Consider the following 17,766-nt stretch of genomic DNA (forward strand, 5'->3'; position numbering starts at 1 on the left):
CCTTCATTGTAAAGGGGGACAGAAACAGTTGATTATATCTATTTGTTCATGGGAGAAAGTACAATTCCATATTGATAGATAACAATGCTATCAAGTAATTATGCTTATTAATTATTAGTCTTATGTTCATCATTTGTGTCATTAAAGTTGAATACAAACAGTTTGGGGATAACTTAAATGGTCACTTAAGATCAGAGCACTGAAGGCAAATGATCATTTCAAGGCAGTGATTAGTGTGGTTTTCACTGTATTCCTGTATTCTTATAGAATCATAGAATTACTGTTTTCAGTGTGTTAGGAGAGGCAGACAACTGAGCGGCCTTTGGATATGCTAGTTTCATTACCTCTGCACAATAAAGGGTGTGCAGCTGTCTCATACAAAACTAGTTTATTTTTAAGGGACCTGATCTGAACACCTCAGCAATTCAGTACCACGAAACCAAATCAGTTTGACAGGAGTTTTTGTGATTGTTATGGTTGCAACACCATAGAAACTGAAGCCTAATAGGTGAACTGGATGTGGCTGCTTTAGTTCTATGGGCTGTTACTTTCCCTTCTAAATGCCTCTGAATTGATCTATCTCAAAGCGAGCTGCTGTAGAAAGGGCACAGATACAGTTGTACCTGATGAGAAGCAGTGAGAAAATTTTCATTTATATTATGCATCTAAAAGTTTGGGTTTTTATCTAAACATAGGCATAGAGGTATGGATAATCATCAAGTCATGGGCCTTAAACCACAGAAGACCCTGCGAGTTCCTGAATGGACTTTGAAGTGCATGCTTTTGTACCAGTTTTCTGCTGTTCAAACAGCTGCAGAATTTCATGTCCAGTTAACAGGGAGCATGTGTACCTGATAAGACAACTCTGAGCTGACTCTGCACAAGTCGGGCTGTTGTGCAGCCGGGTTTGTATAAGGATGTAGGGAGACTTCACTGCTTCCAGATAGCAGCTCAGCCTTCTGTGTGCAGCTGGGCAACTGTGTGTGACTTTAATGGCTTGGCATGGTATTGGACAAGGGACTCCATGCTGTGGTTTGCAATGCCTACCCCTCAGGCACTTTTGTAAAACCACTCAGATACCTGATCAGCATCCCCTAGCAATTACAGCTTTAAATCTGGCCTCCAGGCTTGAAATTTGAAGAAAGAAAGAAAAAAAAGTGTTAAATGAAATTAGTTACCATAGCTGTGCAGTCATTTTCACAATGAGGATGTAGACAGCAATAAAAGGTCACAGCAAATAAAGGAGCTGCTGAGCTGGGCTTCTTAGGAGTGTCTAGAGTTGCTTTAATCTTCAGCAGGTGTTGATCATTGTTCTAGACTACTTACCTTAGAAGGTAAATATGCCATCCTAGACAATCTCTTACATGATTTCAGGAATGTACAGAACAGTCTCTGCTAGACATTCATTACAGAAATTGCCTCACATCAATACAGAAAACCGAATGGACATGCACAGCTGCAAGGCAGCTTTCTGCCTCATTTACTAATGAATTTCTGGGATAGGAAAGGCCAGAAGGAAGAGATTAGAGAGACTGAGGGGAAACCATTAAAAAGAGAGAAACATATCTCTGCTACTGAGGTGAGCAAGATAGAATGTCAGGGAAGAGAGAGGATGATCGCAGAAGGGTAGTGTAAGTGAGTCTCGGAAGAGTGGCAGCACTTACCAGAGGTGGAAGGATCTGGATGCTGAAATGAATGTGCTGGGTTGTTTGCGAGAGTGGGTGATTGCTTGGCACTGAGCCTGCTGCAGTCAGGAGCATTAAAGGTCCCAGAAACATAAGACACAGAAACTGAGGGGTGTGGGAAGTGGAAGACCACACAAGGGGCCTGAAAGAAGGTAAGGGCAGATTTATGTAGTAATGTGATCCATACTAAACTACTTCAAATGTTGACTAGGGCTTAAGATGCAGATGTGAATTGAATGAGCCCCATCAGCACGAATGTGGCTATTCACATACTTAAAATGACCAAGTGCATTAATACTTTATTGTAATGATGTGTCAATAATAAAGGTGTTAAAAGGTGCAACCTTTGAGTGGGAACTGGTAGTAGTAATGTTCTCTATGTTCATGCATGTATCGCATACATAAGCACTTAACTAGTCTACTACTTCAGAACAGATTTGAGTCAATGATGATGATCAAGAAAACAGTCACTGTTGATCTCAGTCAGTCCTGACAGTTCCTCTGTCAGGTTGTTCTACTTTGTATTCTCACTGCATGCGAGCATATACCCATGACAGTTGTCAAGGTTAGACTCGTTCCCAAAGGAATTCCCAGAGTCCAGTATTGTGAGTTATATCACCTGAGCTTCAGAACATACACCTCAGGAAGCGTGATGAGAAAACCTCTATCTGGGACGCTAAGCAACTGGTTCACATGGTTCTCACGAATACACCTGCTTCTTATTTTTAACTCCTGGCGTAAGGACTACCTTCATTCTATGTGAGACACTAAATAACAACAAAACGGCTATCATGTAGACAGCCTGTTTGTATGAACATAATTTTTACAGACTAGAATCAATGCAAAATCCTCCCTCCTTTTCTTTGGTCAGCATCTTTGGAGCAGGTGGTGCCTGATACATGTTACCTGTGAACTTGAGCTACAACAGTACTGCCATCCAACTCTGCCCTCAGCTGAAAATGTCTCACACATTCTCAAGACAAAGTAGGTAGTACCATATATGATTTATCATATAGCTAGGACGCTTCTTTTCAGTCTTCAGAGGAAGCTTTGGGGGTTTTTTTGAGTCTGAAATTTGTCTCCTGAGCTGTTTTCTAGTCACTCATTCAGTTCCTAGGTGTGTGGTGGAGCAAGAGGAATTTTAAATGACTTTCCTCTTCTGTAATTGTAGGCACTCCAGGATGACAGCGTCTGTGGGGTAAATATCCTGGACACCTACCGATTGCTGCAGCTACTCTGAGGAAAAGGGGTTGCTAGATTCTAGCAGAATACTCAGCATTGGGGAAGCACAGTGATCAGAAAGAACTTGAAAAGGAGGAAGGAAGTGTGGATACAGATGCCTTGAGGAGGATAGTTACTCCAAGCATCAAAATGTCATTCCTTCAGCTCATGGTGTAGAGAGTACAAGTTGTGGGTGTGGACCATGATCTTACCGCTTGGTGAAGACGGCAAAGTAAACCCCCCTCACAATTATTCCAGACACTGGTGCAGTAGCAGGCGTATACTGCTGAAAGAGAAGGAAATCTTTTCTCAGACAAGGTTTGCATAACATTTCTTATTATGTAAATGGAGTGCAGACAGAATAGCTGTTAGTGCTTGAGAAGTTTCAGCCTAGACTTTCCCCATATTTTGCTAAGGCTGCTTGTGTGAGTGGTGGCAGCCACTGTAGTATTCTTCAGGACATGCCTTCTTTCTGATCTTGCCTTTTGCTCCTTGTGCAAAGTGCACTCCCTAAAGGCTTGCGTGGTGCAGGAAGGGAGAAGCCAAGATCTTCCTCTATTCTAACCACAAAAAAGTCTGTTCAGCAGGGAGCAGGAAGAGATGTAGGCAATGCCTACAGCATCACCTGCATGGATTGCATATGGCACAGGGAGAACAACCCTCAGATACCCAAGAGTGACTACACAAAACTGACTGAACCTTCCCTGTGTGTACCACACCATGACTGGTTCTGTGAGAACAGCAGCATAGTGGCCTGATTGTGCCCAGGTGTCTGTAATGGAAAGTAGCAAACCACATTACTACGCTGCATTACTGTATGTTAGGCTTCAAGGCCACTCTGCCCTGCAAGTTCTGAAGTGATATACAAATGGAAGAGCAGGCTCTTTTAGTGGCACTTGCTGTATTTGGAAATGAAGCAGCTCATCTTTCAGCTGCCTAATCCACATGTTGACTGCCACAAAATTCAGAGATTTTTGGTTCCAGATCACCTCCAATTCCATGCTGATCGTAATACTTATAGCTAGCGATATGGTTCTTCAGACAGTCACAAGGACTATGGTACAGTATCTGCTAGCATGTGGTGGTATCATGATCATTTTGGATGTGTCATCAGCTGCATCATGAAAGCACCTGTGAATAGTTCAGATGTAATGTGTCTTCTGCAAATGGCTGCAGTCATCTCCTGTGGGTGGACCTGTAATGAGGATAGAGGTCACAGTCTTTCAAGAGTATGTCATACGTTAAGATGTAATATGACTTATCTTAAGCAGACACATTAATTAGGTTGCCAACTAACTCTGTATGTTTTTCTTATGCTGTATGTTATACCTTCAGTAGCAAGCCTACATGTTTGCTAAATATAATTTGGAGCCGTTGGAATATAGTAACCTGATATTATTCCTAACTACCTTTATTATCATGGTTTAGGTACTGAGTGCTAAGAAAGCATAGGTGCTGGGTTAAAAGAAAAAGCCAACAAAACTGTAAGACTGCAATTTAAATGCTCGATCTTCACTCTTTTCTCACTAGTTTCTATGGGACTGATCATATGAATTAGGGATGCAGGCTTAGTCTCTAAAAAAAGAAACAATACAAATCATATGTACTCCAGGAGACATAGTATTTTTCTGAAGTTTAAACATGTAGATGGGAAATAGAAGTCGTAATTTCTAATCCCAGTTTTGCTCTAATTTACTTGATGTACCCACTCAAGTTCTTAAACCTCCTCTTTCCTACTTATGAAATGTAGAGAATGTCTTTATGATGGATTTACTAAAGCCTCCTTGCTTACAGCAGCCTCTTCTGAACTAAATGTGAGTGTACCACATGTCCAGTGCTGTGTACTTACCATCGCAAACTCCAACTCCCAATACTTTGTACTTGTTCAACCTTCAGTTACACAGCATAGCAACAATGATGTTGCAAGGCTATTATAACTTATTCCTCTTATTTGTCTTCTGTTGCAGGTTTAGTAACTCTGCCACAAGGACATGTATGTGTGACCACCTAGTGAGTTGAACAGTACAAATCCACTCAGGGAACACCTGATGCCCACACATTTAGTATCATTTGTATGAGACAGGAAGGGGGCATCAAAGTAACAGGAGAAATTAAGGCACAGGGGAGCTACTTCCATGACTTAGGAAAACTGAACAAAAACTTGCTTTTAGTTGAGAGGCAGCTGCAATAAGCATATAATTGAAAAATCTGTGAGAATGGTTTAGAGGAAATGAAATGTGTTTGTATCAAGCACTGACACAGAGGGGAAAATTGAAAAGGAAAGAGGCGGTCAGAAAGAAGCTGTTGCCCAAGAAGTTCTGCACTGACAGGCTTGGGAGTTTCTGACCTAGTACTGCAAGCTATTCTGATTATGTCCAGTACCTTGTGTGGCTTGTGCAGGCAGCCATTCCAGGAGCAGAAGGCAAGGTGTCTGAGGCTGCCTGTGTTCGGATGCCATCTGAACCAACTACATTAAGCTTCAGAAATAAGTCTTACTTTCTCACAGATGAGCCTTTCTTGCATTTACCTTGAAGGACTCTGAATGAGGGCCTGGGCAAACAAAGATGAAAAACACATTTCATAGAATCATAGAATCATAGAATTTGTGACAAAGCTTCAAATCCCTGTCATCTCTCTCCTTGGACTATGGCCTAGTCATCAAGTTATACACTGGGTGAGAATGAAGGGTCCTCCTCCCCACCATGTTTCCTGTGGATGCTGTGGACCGGAAGAGCCTTGGGGCCAGGAGGGGAAACTTCAGAAGTGTATTCGAGCAGTCTTTGGCTTCCTTCCCCTGGTACTGGGCAAACAGAGTGCTGGGGACACTGGCTGATTTAGTGATGCAGTTGTGAGCAGGCTGGGATATAGCGTGCAGCTCTAGGACCCTACAGGCAATGCTTTTTTATTGAATTTGTATTATTTTTTCATCCTCCTCTTTGTTCTTAAAATTCATGGTGGAGGGTTCCTCAAATGGACTGTCTTGAATTGCACTGAATAGTCGTAATAGGTACTTTGAGATAAGTAGTAGAGGAGATTTCTTTGGATGCATGAGAAATCAACATGAAGTAAGGCAGAAGCTAGACCTTAAAGGAGGTATGTGCAGATGAACACAAAAGGCTTTCAATTACTGTTAGTACAGATAAAAGCCTCCTGGACAATTTAACTCTAAGCCAATAGTTACTAAATCAGTGACGGGTGTTCTGAAAGGCTGTGGCAGGAGGAATACTTTCATCATGGAGGTGATTTGGAGAGAGGTTTACTCCAATTGCAGAAGCTACTCCAAGGGTCTTGTGCTCTTAGGAATCTGTCAGAGAAACAGGAGAATATGAAATGAGTTTCTCAATCCCACCTATGCAAGCTAGCGTGCTAGAGAGAAATTTGTTCTGTAAGTCTCTAAATACCAAGCCAGAGTCCTTTATTTTTCATATTGCAGCTGTGAAGTTCACATTGCTATTAGGTTAGTGAGGTGCAACTGGCAGTGAAGTGCCAAACATCTTATGCTTTACACCAGTTATGTTTGATTTTTGAAACAGTCACTAGGAAAAGGAAAATGCACAGGGGCACTCCAAACTTAAGCAACAGTGAAATTGTTCAAGTCCTTCCTATTCTCTTGCTCAGCTGTAGTCTTCCAAAGTACAGCTTGATTTTTTTTTCCTCAGAAGCTCAAGCTGAGGGTGATATTCTGGATTGCTGCTGAAGGTAAGGCTTTCCCTTGTGACAAGGGATGTAAAGTCTTCAGCTATGGTGGTACATTTGGGCAGGAAGTGCTTTTTGGGTAAGTCTGCTCTGCCCTCCACACGTAGGTCCAAATCCCTTATCAAGCTTCAACTTCTTATTCATAATGGAGGGCCATATGTTCAAAAAACATTAATGTTTCCTGAACTCCTTAGGTATTTACACTGTGAATTACACTGAAACTGTAGGCAGGCTGTAAAGGTTCTCCAAAGCACCACTCTGTTCACTACAGGCTTTGCTGAACAAGTAGTCTGCATTGTTCTTGCCAAGTTTAGTTTTCAAATGGAGCACTACCTTTGACCAGAACTACTGTTTATTCATTCTTGATGTGACCATCACCTGAAGAAAGAGCATTTGTTTTTAAGTGATGGGAAGTTGCCATGTTTTGGATGGGTGTCCCTGCTTCCTCAGCCAGAGTCCTGCAGTAGCAATGTGTTCTCATTGTGTGAGCACTCCTCTGATCTGCTTTACTACTGGCTAGCTCAGTCATCCTTGCATTTCTGTAGCAAATTAAATGAAAACGTGTGATGCCACATTGAAGTGAATAATGTATGCTCCCATTGCTTTTACCGACTTTGCTGTGGGAGCAGTGATCTCCAGAAAGGGGTAGCCGGGAAACAAACAAGACACAACTGCTCCATAGATTTACAGCATGAACTTGTGGCCAGGCTCATGTTTTACAAATTAAATAGCATGTCCTTTGTCTTCAGTGATTCAATTGCTTTTGGTTTGCACTGCAATAGTCATTACCAGAGTCAGAATTGCTGTGTTTCAAAATGGATACTTTACTTTTTTTGTTGTAAAAAATAAGTATCCACTACTCATCCTTCATCTGGGAATTGTTTCCAGTGCTAGTGAATACACTTAATAGCAGTACAACTCCAGGCAATTTAAAAAAAAAATAACCGTACAATTTCCTACACTGCAATTTCAGACAATGCAATTCACATTCACAGACTGAAACTGCAGTGACTGATGCAACTTCAGATGCTGCTTTCTCTTTCAAGGGGATGGTTTCCAATTGAGAGCTACAGCTGTGACTACCAGATGTCATCCCTCAACACTAGGGACACATTGAGCATAAACTGCATTGCTTTTCATCTCTCCTCTGTCACAGGGATGAAGCAGTCCTGGACTTAACTACGGATTTCAATGGATTTTCATTAAAAAGGACACCTTGTAGCCTAAATAAATATATGCAAGGAGAAAGCAAATAAATAGAAGAAAGAATGTAACTTTAGTTGTAATAGGGAGTCTGTTTTCCTCCCCAGTTCTAGGTACTGCATGACCTAACCTTTGTAATTCTTGTTTAAATGATCCTTTAATTATACCGTTGCATTTGCAAAAGCCAAGTATGTGTCAAATGGGGCTGTCAGCATTTAGCAAGAAATTATTCGTGCTAGCTTTTGAAAATCTGACCTGAAAGGGAGTGTTCCTTCTTGCACAACAAACTAAATCCATTTCTAGTTCCCTTGCACCTGGCTTTTCTCTCACTTAATTTATATCAGCATTACATTCCATGCTTTTGCATGCAAATGAAACCAGAAAAAAATTAATAGGAAAGGAAAATTTGTCTTAATATGTCTGGCTTTGGAATTGAGAAACCAGAACGTGTCTTGCCTGTGTATCTGCCTTCCAGCTACTGAGACTGTACACTCTGTGTTGGGAATAGGACTGCATTAATCTGTGCTAGATATGCTTTCTACATTACTGCTGTTGGCATTACAAAGAAAAAGCTGTAGGATTAAGCAAAACAATAGTTACTGGAGTACTTGTCACATATTTACTTGTAAACACTGTAACACCAGTCACTTTTTGCTCTATGACAATTTATATCAGCTACATACTTGAGCGCTATGTTTTTCCTCCTGTAAACATCTAGTGATACATTGCCCATTAGATCACAACAAATCTTACCTTTAAGCTCAAAGCTTCAACCAAAAAAGATCTGTTTGTATATATGATTCCTTGGGGTTTGCAAGAAGTGGGTGAGCTGTTAAGTCTTAGATCTGCTTTTTGTTCCTTCTCTTTATAGGGAGGCAAAAGAGTTAGAATGAGAAAAATAGGAGTTATATTTTCTACACATGATGTTGTGCTAATAATAATTAATACAGAGGTATCATTCTGTGGTCTTTTGAATCTGCTGTTACATAGAGTAATCAAACTACCAAAATACAGAAAATGGACTAAAAGTTAAACAACGGTCAGAGATTTTAACTGGATCTTATGAGCTGCAGTAAGGATTTTTTTTACTGTGTAGATTGTACTTGCAGATTCATATATGTTTGAGATATATGCCTCAAAGAACTTACGAAAATTACATTACTGCGATGCAGTATTTTCCTCTGCTCTATAATCTCTTTTCTGATACTTTTGGTTTAAGAGTCGTTTCAAGATTTAAAGGTCATTTTACACAGTCTTTCTTTATATTGTAGTTTTTAATAATTGTGAAATGAACATTTGACAAGCTTGGCTGCATTGCTATGCTTTGCAGCATTGCTCTGAGGATCCAACTTATTTTGTCATTCCAGGAATCTACAAATTATTCAAACTTACTTGACATCAGGAATGTTTTTAAACAAAAGATAAAGTCTTTAAATAGAATTAGGACTGTCTCTTAAACTCAATTAAAGCAGCTGTTTTGTGTCATTAAACTTAACCATTCCTGTTGTGAAGCAATGACAGCACATACCCCTGATCCCACAAAAAGCTTAGCATTTTAAAGAACAGTTTCAGACTGCTCTTCCACCATACTTTCTCTTGATCAGTTACTTCCCCATCTCCTCCTTTTCCCCAACCTCAGCTGTTCATTCTTGCCTATTTGCTTCTGTGCCAGCTCCTCATCTATGTTATTTTGACTGCTTCTGTGGCTGCTCATTCACCTTGCAAAATAGACCATGATGAGAGAAGATAAGCTGCAGTCTGCTGTAAGTTCAGTATTTATATTGGGAGGAAGAAATAAAAGGTGTGAAGTTGTTGACAGTAAGCACTTAACTGAGAATGATTCTTCCATTAGGGAGCTGGGCCTCTGGTTGGCAGAATATCAGTAAATGAGTCACACAGAGTAAGGTTTTTCTTTACAAGAAAAACAGAAATACACGCATATTAGGAACAATGCAACATGGAACTATTCCCTATTGGTACTGCAGGGCAGTGTTTCTTTGACCTAGAGTCTGTGGACTACTGATGGGCCACAGAACATGAAAGAGAACAGAGAAATCTTGGCAGAAATGAAAACCATCTCATGTCAGTTCCATTCTGTGAAAATAAAAGGATTTTATAGACTAATATTTTATTAGGAGCACATAGTGACCAGGATGGCAATACTGAGCACATTTCCTTAGGTTTATTTGGAAAACAGTTAGTTTTTCATTCAGAGCTAGTAAGCAGTATGTTATGGCTTCAGTGAGGAGACATGGTAAATTTTGAGGACAGCTTTAGTCTGGTTTTATTTCTCAGGAAGGGAAAAGGAATAATGGTGTTGGTTTAAGCAGAAGATTGGGACAAAAGTTCTGGATTCACTAAAGCTAGCAATAGGTAACAAGGAAGGGAATGGATGCACCCCCTCAGTAGGGGACATAATAGCCAACTCACAAGATTAGGAGTTGTAGGAATGTGATTTATCAGTGTTGGTTGCATTTTGAAAGGCTTTTTGAGGTCTTGGGCTGAGAGCTGACTGAGGTCTCTACAACTTAGGTAGAATAAAGTGCTTGTGAGCAGTCTGGGATATGTACTGGGCACACTGTGTACAATAGGCCTCCATCTGACATGGGACCTTTTGTACTTGTAGGATTCATCAGTGAGTGATTAACAACTGGACAGCCAAGAGCTTCTAGCTGGACCTTCCCATCAAACTCTGGGGGAAAAAATTCCCACATGCTTTTTCTGTCAGACATTGGATTTGAATGTAGATTACATGAAATTGTGTTTTACAGAGTGACTGGTAACTTTAGACTTGTCTAAAGACCTTTTCAGACTAGCTACACCCCTACGCCACCAATTTAGAAACTGACCCAGGGAGAGTGGTTTGTATCTACATGCTCCTTGAAAGAATTATAGAATTATAACTAATCTCAGTTGACCCACCAGTGGTGACCTACATGAAAATATTTTTAGCTGTAGACTCAATAAACCTCTTAACGCCTCTTTAAGAAGGCATCAATGAAAAGTTTTTTCTGGATTTTTAATTTTCCATGGGGCAGACAGGTCTTGGAGTATTGGTGTCAAGGGCTGGCTTTCACAGCTTACCCATTGCTAATAGATATTTTCTAAGAAGAGAATAGATTGCTTGCACCTCACAACAGGAGAAAGCCTGATGTTTATCAATGTTTCCACTTTGAAAAGCCTTTTGGCCAGATTAATGGGGACAGAGCTCTGCAGCACGTGCTGGAGTAAAGCTGGAGTGCTAGCTGCCTGGTGTTACGGCAACAGAGCAAGGAGTTTGCCTTTTGCCTACAAAGGCTAAAAGGCAAAGGAAAAGGGTAAGGAAGAGGGGCATTCAAGGATAGGCAGAAGAACAAGTGGTAGCCGTCCTAATACCAGGAAGATGGTAGTCCTGGTAATGTAAACCCAGCTGGTGTCACCTTCTTTTCTAGCAGTTACTAATGAGTCACTGAAAAAAGCAGCCAGTGACTCCTGAGCAGGTGCTGCAGCTTGTACAGCTATCTCTGTTTGTGAGGAGTCACTTGTTGCAACAGGCTTCCTAAGCCTAGAGGGCAGAGCCAAGTGTCTACAAAACAGTACTCCCACAAGGGATCTTTTTGTGTTTCTCTCTGACCTTCACCCTGTCCTTTGCCTAGTTTTGTCTAGCTAAACATTCCCCTAGGCCAGCTTCTATGCTCCCTACATGCACCAGTGTCCCTTGACTCTCTGACTTTAGGGTATACTGCTGTCAAGTACCTCCTTAAGAAAAAACGTCTCATCATGTCTGGATAGCAAATAGAAAGGGAAACCTTTACTTCAGTTGTTCCATATTATAATCTTAATTATGTTACTGAACATACATCAACCTCAGTAACTATTAGATGTGAAATGCAGCCATTAAATGGATGCCTATAGAGCTGTGGGTATGGAAACACTTGCTGTAGGCTGCAGTATGGTCTCCTATGTGCTTGTCTTTAGCAAAGGTTGTGGTCTGAGATTTGCCAAAATTACACGAACAGCCCAGTAACAGCCAATGGGTGTGGACTGAGACAAATTGTATTCACCTTTGTGGCAGCTAATCATGACTGAATTTTGGTATTTCCAGACACTGCACCCTGCTCTTTGGGGCCGGGATTTCCATGGCCCCACACAGAACAGCATTCCCTTGGCATGCACAACAAGCCTGAAAAATGTAAGCAGACTCCAAGGTTAGAAAGTGTATCTGTAAGCATATATGTGTCTATGTAGCTAAAACATTTATGCTAATAGCTTGTTGATAGAGTACACCTCAGTTTATAAGCCTATGATACAGCGAAAGACCTAAAATTGTATTTCAGTTCTTATGCTGTTAGATGTTCTGAAGATAAATGCATTATTTTCCATGGTACAATGAAGGTAGGCAAAGCCACAGGGAAGTCTTCTCTGAGTAGACAAATACCAAAATATGTGCCTTAAATTATGGCAGAAAAACAGCTTACCTTGATGATACACTCAAAGTTACTGTGCATACGGCATGACTACCTAGCTGAACTTTGAAATGCCCCTATGGAATCATGCTAAGCTTTTAGTTCTGCTTGGCAAATTTATTGCAAGATAAAGATTAAAGCTACCAAGTGTGTTGTCTTTTTCTTTTCCGAATATGCAGAACTTGTGCTTATGTTGATCTTGGCAACAAATGGGATTAAAAGAGGTCATCTAAAGATAAGATTGTTTATCCCAACTACCTGTACTCTGTCTTCCTCCTAGTCTCCCAGTTAATCTTCACTTATACTGCTACATTCCTGGGGTGGGGAAAAAAAAGCAGTGGTGTTTGCTGTGAGCTAGTCTAGAATTATCTTCCCCTTCCATGGAGCATCCAGAAATGATGGAACACTTCTACCGTGGTGGTTGTATTTGGAGAGATAAAAAAGTAAGAGCTTGCTGTAGGAGAGTGAATCCTCTGCCTGGCACATGTTGCAGTCCTTACGAGCTTCCTGTAACCTTGCTGTATTTCCTGGGAATAATCAGTATCAGCCTCATCTCTTGGGCAGTGAGATACATATTATCCCCTTCTAGAGGTGGCAAAGAAGGGGCTGATCTGCTAGCTATCAGGACTGCAGTGTCTTACTCTGATCGTCTTTTGCTGAAAAGAGGAGCACAGATCAGCTATATGTAGCAGGTTTGGGACTGTGCTTTGCCTAGGTGCGTGTGCACACCAAGGTGGGCTGAGTGGGAGGCCTGTGGGTGGCAGGCTGGCAGACAATGACAGCCCTCCCTGGAAGAGGGGTGGGTAGAAACAGGGAATTTTCTTATTCAGAATTTGACTCCAGTGAGATTAAACTTTATTCTTTGCATTTGAAATTGACTGAAGCAAACAAACCTTGTTTCTTGGGTTGACCAAAGTCAATATTTAGTTAGGGAAAGGACAATCATTGTATTTACTCCTATTTTTGGAGCAATATAATTCATTCCACATGATAAGTCAGGGCCAGATCTATCACTGTGGCTAAAGTTAAAGTTAAGACTTTCTCTGAACGTACCAGCTGGGAATTAAGATCAGGGTCTGGTTGTTTCACAACATTACTGACATATCACTCCACAGCCAAATTCCCTACAGCAAGTCAACATTTGGCATCTGGCAAAGAAGTGGGGGAGTGGGAAGTACGGGGTGATAGTGTGACACAGTGGCCTAGATTAGTAAATTAGAATGGATTAGGAGAAGGGGAAAAAGGGATTTAGTGCCTCCCCAGAACTAGGACAAGAACTTTAAGGCATGAGAAGGTGACAGTTACTGTTTAGTGCACAACTTAAGCTGGTTAAAAATGTAAACAGCATTTCTCAGAAGGCACACATACGGACAACAAAGTACATCGCAGTCATCTGTATGTGCCTGGGGTACAGGAGAACAGATTTGGGGGTGGGGGATAGACAAAAAACCCCATCCTTTTGTCACTCTTTTGTCCCAGCAGAGACAGAAACTGCAAAAGACTAGACTTCTGAGACCTGAAGGCAGACATATCAGCAGTCTGTTTTCCATGGCATGTTTTTTTTGGGAATGGCAGAAGGCAGAAGAGGTGAAGGTCAGTCTCTTCCCATGCCAGAGGCAGCTGACTGACCCACTAACCAGCTTTGGCTGGCACTGTGCTGTGCCCTCTCCCTCACATACCCACGGGAGGGAAGCAGGGGCTGCCCACAAGTCACGAGATGCTTACAAACATGCCTCGGCACCCACAGCCTCACTGCACTGACCCCCATTTTAAGGTTATGCTACAGACAGAGCCAATCCACTAGCTAGCTCCTGCCAAGAAGGGTATTTGCTTAGCTGCTCCTTGCTAAGCCAGTTCAGCTTTCTAACCCAGCAAACTATTAAGTTTTGTCTTTCTGAATTGAGCTAACTGAATTGGCTAAGCATAGGATCAGAAAAGTGGCAGGAGACGGAAAGGGAGATGGGGAACATACATACATGGAAGCAGGGGAGGAAGGAACAGAGAAATTGGGAGCAGGACAAGGGGCAAAGGGAAGAAATATGGAAGTATCAGGAAGTGAAGAGTCCTTGGCAGTAGAGCAGAGCTGGGAAAGACGTCAGTACTCCTGGTCCAGAGAAACACCTACCATAAGCAGCATAATTATTTCAGAATAAGAAATCTTACAAATAAGGATAAAATAGTGAGGAAGGGCACAGGGCACAGGGTGTCCCTCTACATAAGGGGTAAATCTGACTGAGAAAATGGACAAAGTAACTGTTCAAGAAAAGGGACCAAGAAGTGATAAGCAACCATCTATATGTCCTAGGAATACATTCACATAGATCTATTGTGAAAACAATGGGTGTCTGTAGATGCCAATGGTTATTATTAGAGTGAGGAAAGGACAGTTGGTTTAAGGTGAATAAAGGCTGTGATGTCCTATATGTGATGCTCAGTTTAATTGTCACTGGCCTCATCGATAAGCACAAGTGAAGATCAAAGAGGAGGATTATTCAAACTTTTGTGTCTTAAAGTTTGGCCAAAGGATGAATAGATAAAAATAAAGTTTTATATCAGTTCCAACTAAATTACAGAGAAACAACATCTAACAGTTTCTTCCTTCAGAAAACTCAGTCTCATGGAAATAATAAATCACAGGAATCTGACAGTGTCAGCAATTTTCAATGATAAAAGAACAAAATAATTGCTTCAACTCTTATATTTAACTTTAATAATCAATTTACTTCCAGTAAGGTAAAATATTTAAACTCATTTGGTTTTAGCTCCATATTAATATTAACATTAGCAAAACCAATTTTTCAAAGGAAATATTTGAATTTTCGTACTGAAATATTTCCAAATAACCATTTATTATCTTCTTCACAGCAAAAGAAAAGTAATCTGCATTTAAATTCTAAATCAGAATGCAATCATAGTTGAAAACACTAGATTTTCTCAGAGGAAGGAAGCTGTAAAATCATAAAAAACAGAGCACAAACAGCTACAAGAGGATATATTGATTCTGTTCTCATTTTTCAGCTTATCTTTTGCTGATACAAGAATAGGATTTATCAGATATGGATATCAGGTCAAGAGGAAAAACAGTAGGGAAATGTTTACATCAAACTGGCAAATATTTAAATGAAGATCAGATGCTGCAGTGAAACAAAAATTTAGCAGAGCATCAGCACTATGAACTGACAGTGCTTGTTTGGGAAATCTGCTTCAGTCTTCAAGAATTTAGTCAAAACTCTATGAATGTATTTCTTTAATGACAAACTGAACATATATGCTTATCAAAGTAAAATCTGTATTATAAAATGTGTATTGCTTTGGGCTATTTAACACTAGACAATGAGTCCTGTAGTATGAAATTGAGTGAACTGATGGACTCATAAATAGAAAAACAGCAAATGTACAATGAAAATGTCATGCAACTTTTTTCTTGAGAAACAATAACAAAAAATTCTGTAGCAGTCAGCACTGACCTATAAAAGTAACTCTAAAATGAACTCACTCTACATACAATGTCCAATTCCTGGATAAGCTACATGAGTTAGTTTCAGAATAATTCAGTTATAACAGAGAAATGAGATGCTTATATTTTAGCAGACAAATCTAGTGATGGGCTGAAATTTAGACAACTTTGATCACCACAGTGTTTTAAACAAGGCCTTCAGTCTCTTCCTGTGGAGGCCAACAGAAGTTTTGCAAATGATGCAGACCGTGATGCTAACAATGCTTATGCAAATTGTCTCTAGCTGAAGAAGTAACCATTTTAATTATAAATATATTGGGGGTGGGGAGGAGAGAGGATATATCTTTCAACTGTTGTCTTACGTGCTTTCAAATCCTTCATTAATTTGTTCTGCTGAGTTGCTTATAAGATTGTTGCTCAGTAGTGAGAGAAGTGGTAAGTCCTGAAAAATGCTTACTTTGTAGAGATACAGTTGTTTAACTGTTCCTTTACCACCACATCCTACACTGTTGCTGTGTGAAACCCAGGCCTTAATTCTCCAAAGACTTATGCCCACTCTTAAAGGATGTACTCCAGGGTCTGTAGTCAAAGGAAATACTTTCACTGACCTCAGTTATTACTGCAAGATTGGAGTGTGAGTTTGAGTGTACTGTGAGAAATTCCTTTTCATACAACTGTTGCAAAATTCATAAGGAGTTGCGTTGGTCTGAGCATCCTAATCATTGACTGGGGACATTGGGCAACTTCTCAACATTGTACACGTAGAAGACAACTAAAGTGACTACAGAGATGCGCTTAATTTCTGATCTCACCGTCTGCCCCTACCTTTGTTCCTCCTCTTTGCAGTTTTCTTCAATTGAAGGTGGAGCTAGAGCCCCCTTCTTTGGACATGTTTTAGCAGAAGAGAATGGCAGCAGTCCTCATCCTGTCATGCATCACCCAGGGTAGAATGTTTGCTCAGGATCACAGCTCCCTCCTCACCTCAAACCATACCACAACTACATGCAGCCTCTCTTCTAGTTGTCCATGCTCCTCAACTGAAATTCAGGAAGCCATACCACATGTGGCATGTTTCCTTTCAGTTAATCACTGCTGCCCTATTTTATGGGTATAGAACAACACTTTGCCTTTCTGGTACAAATTTTATACTATTTTTCTCACTGAAAAGCATCACTGAAGTAAGGGGGACCACTCAAAGTAAAAGGGTTGTTCAAGTAGAGCAGTTGACTGATTTCTAAAACTAAATGCAAATTCATCAGCAGATTTGAAATGTGAACACAATGATTTGCAGCAACTGAAGATCTGGACCTGGCGTTTATTTTTAAATCCTAATACCAATGGATAGGGAGTTGTGGATTCATAATGGCATTTAAACAACTGGTGACAGTGGAATTCTACAGTAATGTTCTCGCTAATTGTGAACTTCTGTAGGATTCCTGGTTAAGTTGGGAGCTTAACAGGTTCTTGTTTTCTGCTGTATAGATTATTTGCCAACTATACAATTAGTATATCTACTGCCATCTAGGTGAAGATGAAATGGTAATTAGACCAACAAAAGGAATTAGGTACCTTGCTTACCTGAATGTTGTCTTTGCCAAATAATTGGCATCTCAGAGAATCAGGCCTAAAGTAGTTGTGGGATTGGAGAGTTCTCACTTACTTCTACATGCTTGGTTTTTTTGTCCTTTTCTTTCCCCATCCTTGTTAGAACTAACAACACACTCGTTTCATGGAGGGGAGGTGTTTTTGTCAGACTCTTGTCCTCCCCTGCAATATGCTGTTTGCTTACCCAGGGAAGTAGTTGAGTCACCATCCCTGGAAGTATTTAAAAGACCTGTAGATGTGGTTCTTAGGGACATGGTTTAGTGGTGGACTTGGCAGTGTTAGGTTAACAGTTGGACTTAATTATCTTAAAGATCTTTTTCAACCTAAACAATTGTATGATTCTATATTCACCATTTCAACAGCTCTCTTGAAACACTTGATCCCCTGGGATAAAATTTAGAGCCTAAAGTTAAGGCTGTGTCTAAATTTCCTGTGCAACACTTGGGAAGAATGG

At 40.5% G+C, this 17,766-nt stretch overlaps 1 protein-coding gene and 1 long non-coding RNA gene across 2 annotated transcripts in view; one reads left to right on the forward strand and one right to left on the reverse strand.

The window, feature by feature from the left end:
* LOC104047097 (1-acylglycerol-3-phosphate O-acyltransferase Pnpla3) overlaps positions 1-17,766 on the forward strand; it is a 59,124-nt gene that overhangs the window by 9,411 nt on the left and 31,947 nt on the right. The gene's annotated exons all lie outside the window — the stretch shown is intronic.
* Positions 1,887-9,017, reverse strand: LOC135315055 (uncharacterized). The gene is made up of 3 exons (XR_010374508.1): positions 8,559-9,017; positions 5,289-5,456; positions 1,887-4,101 (listed from the first exon to the last, which is right to left on the reverse strand). It is a non-coding gene; the product is annotated as an uncharacterized LOC135315055 (long non-coding RNA).

This window comes from Phalacrocorax carbo, chromosome 1 (genome assembly GCF_963921805.1).
Source record: "Phalacrocorax carbo chromosome 1, bPhaCar2.1, whole genome shotgun sequence".
NCBI lineage: Eukaryota > Metazoa > Chordata > Aves > Suliformes > Phalacrocoracidae > Phalacrocorax > Phalacrocorax carbo.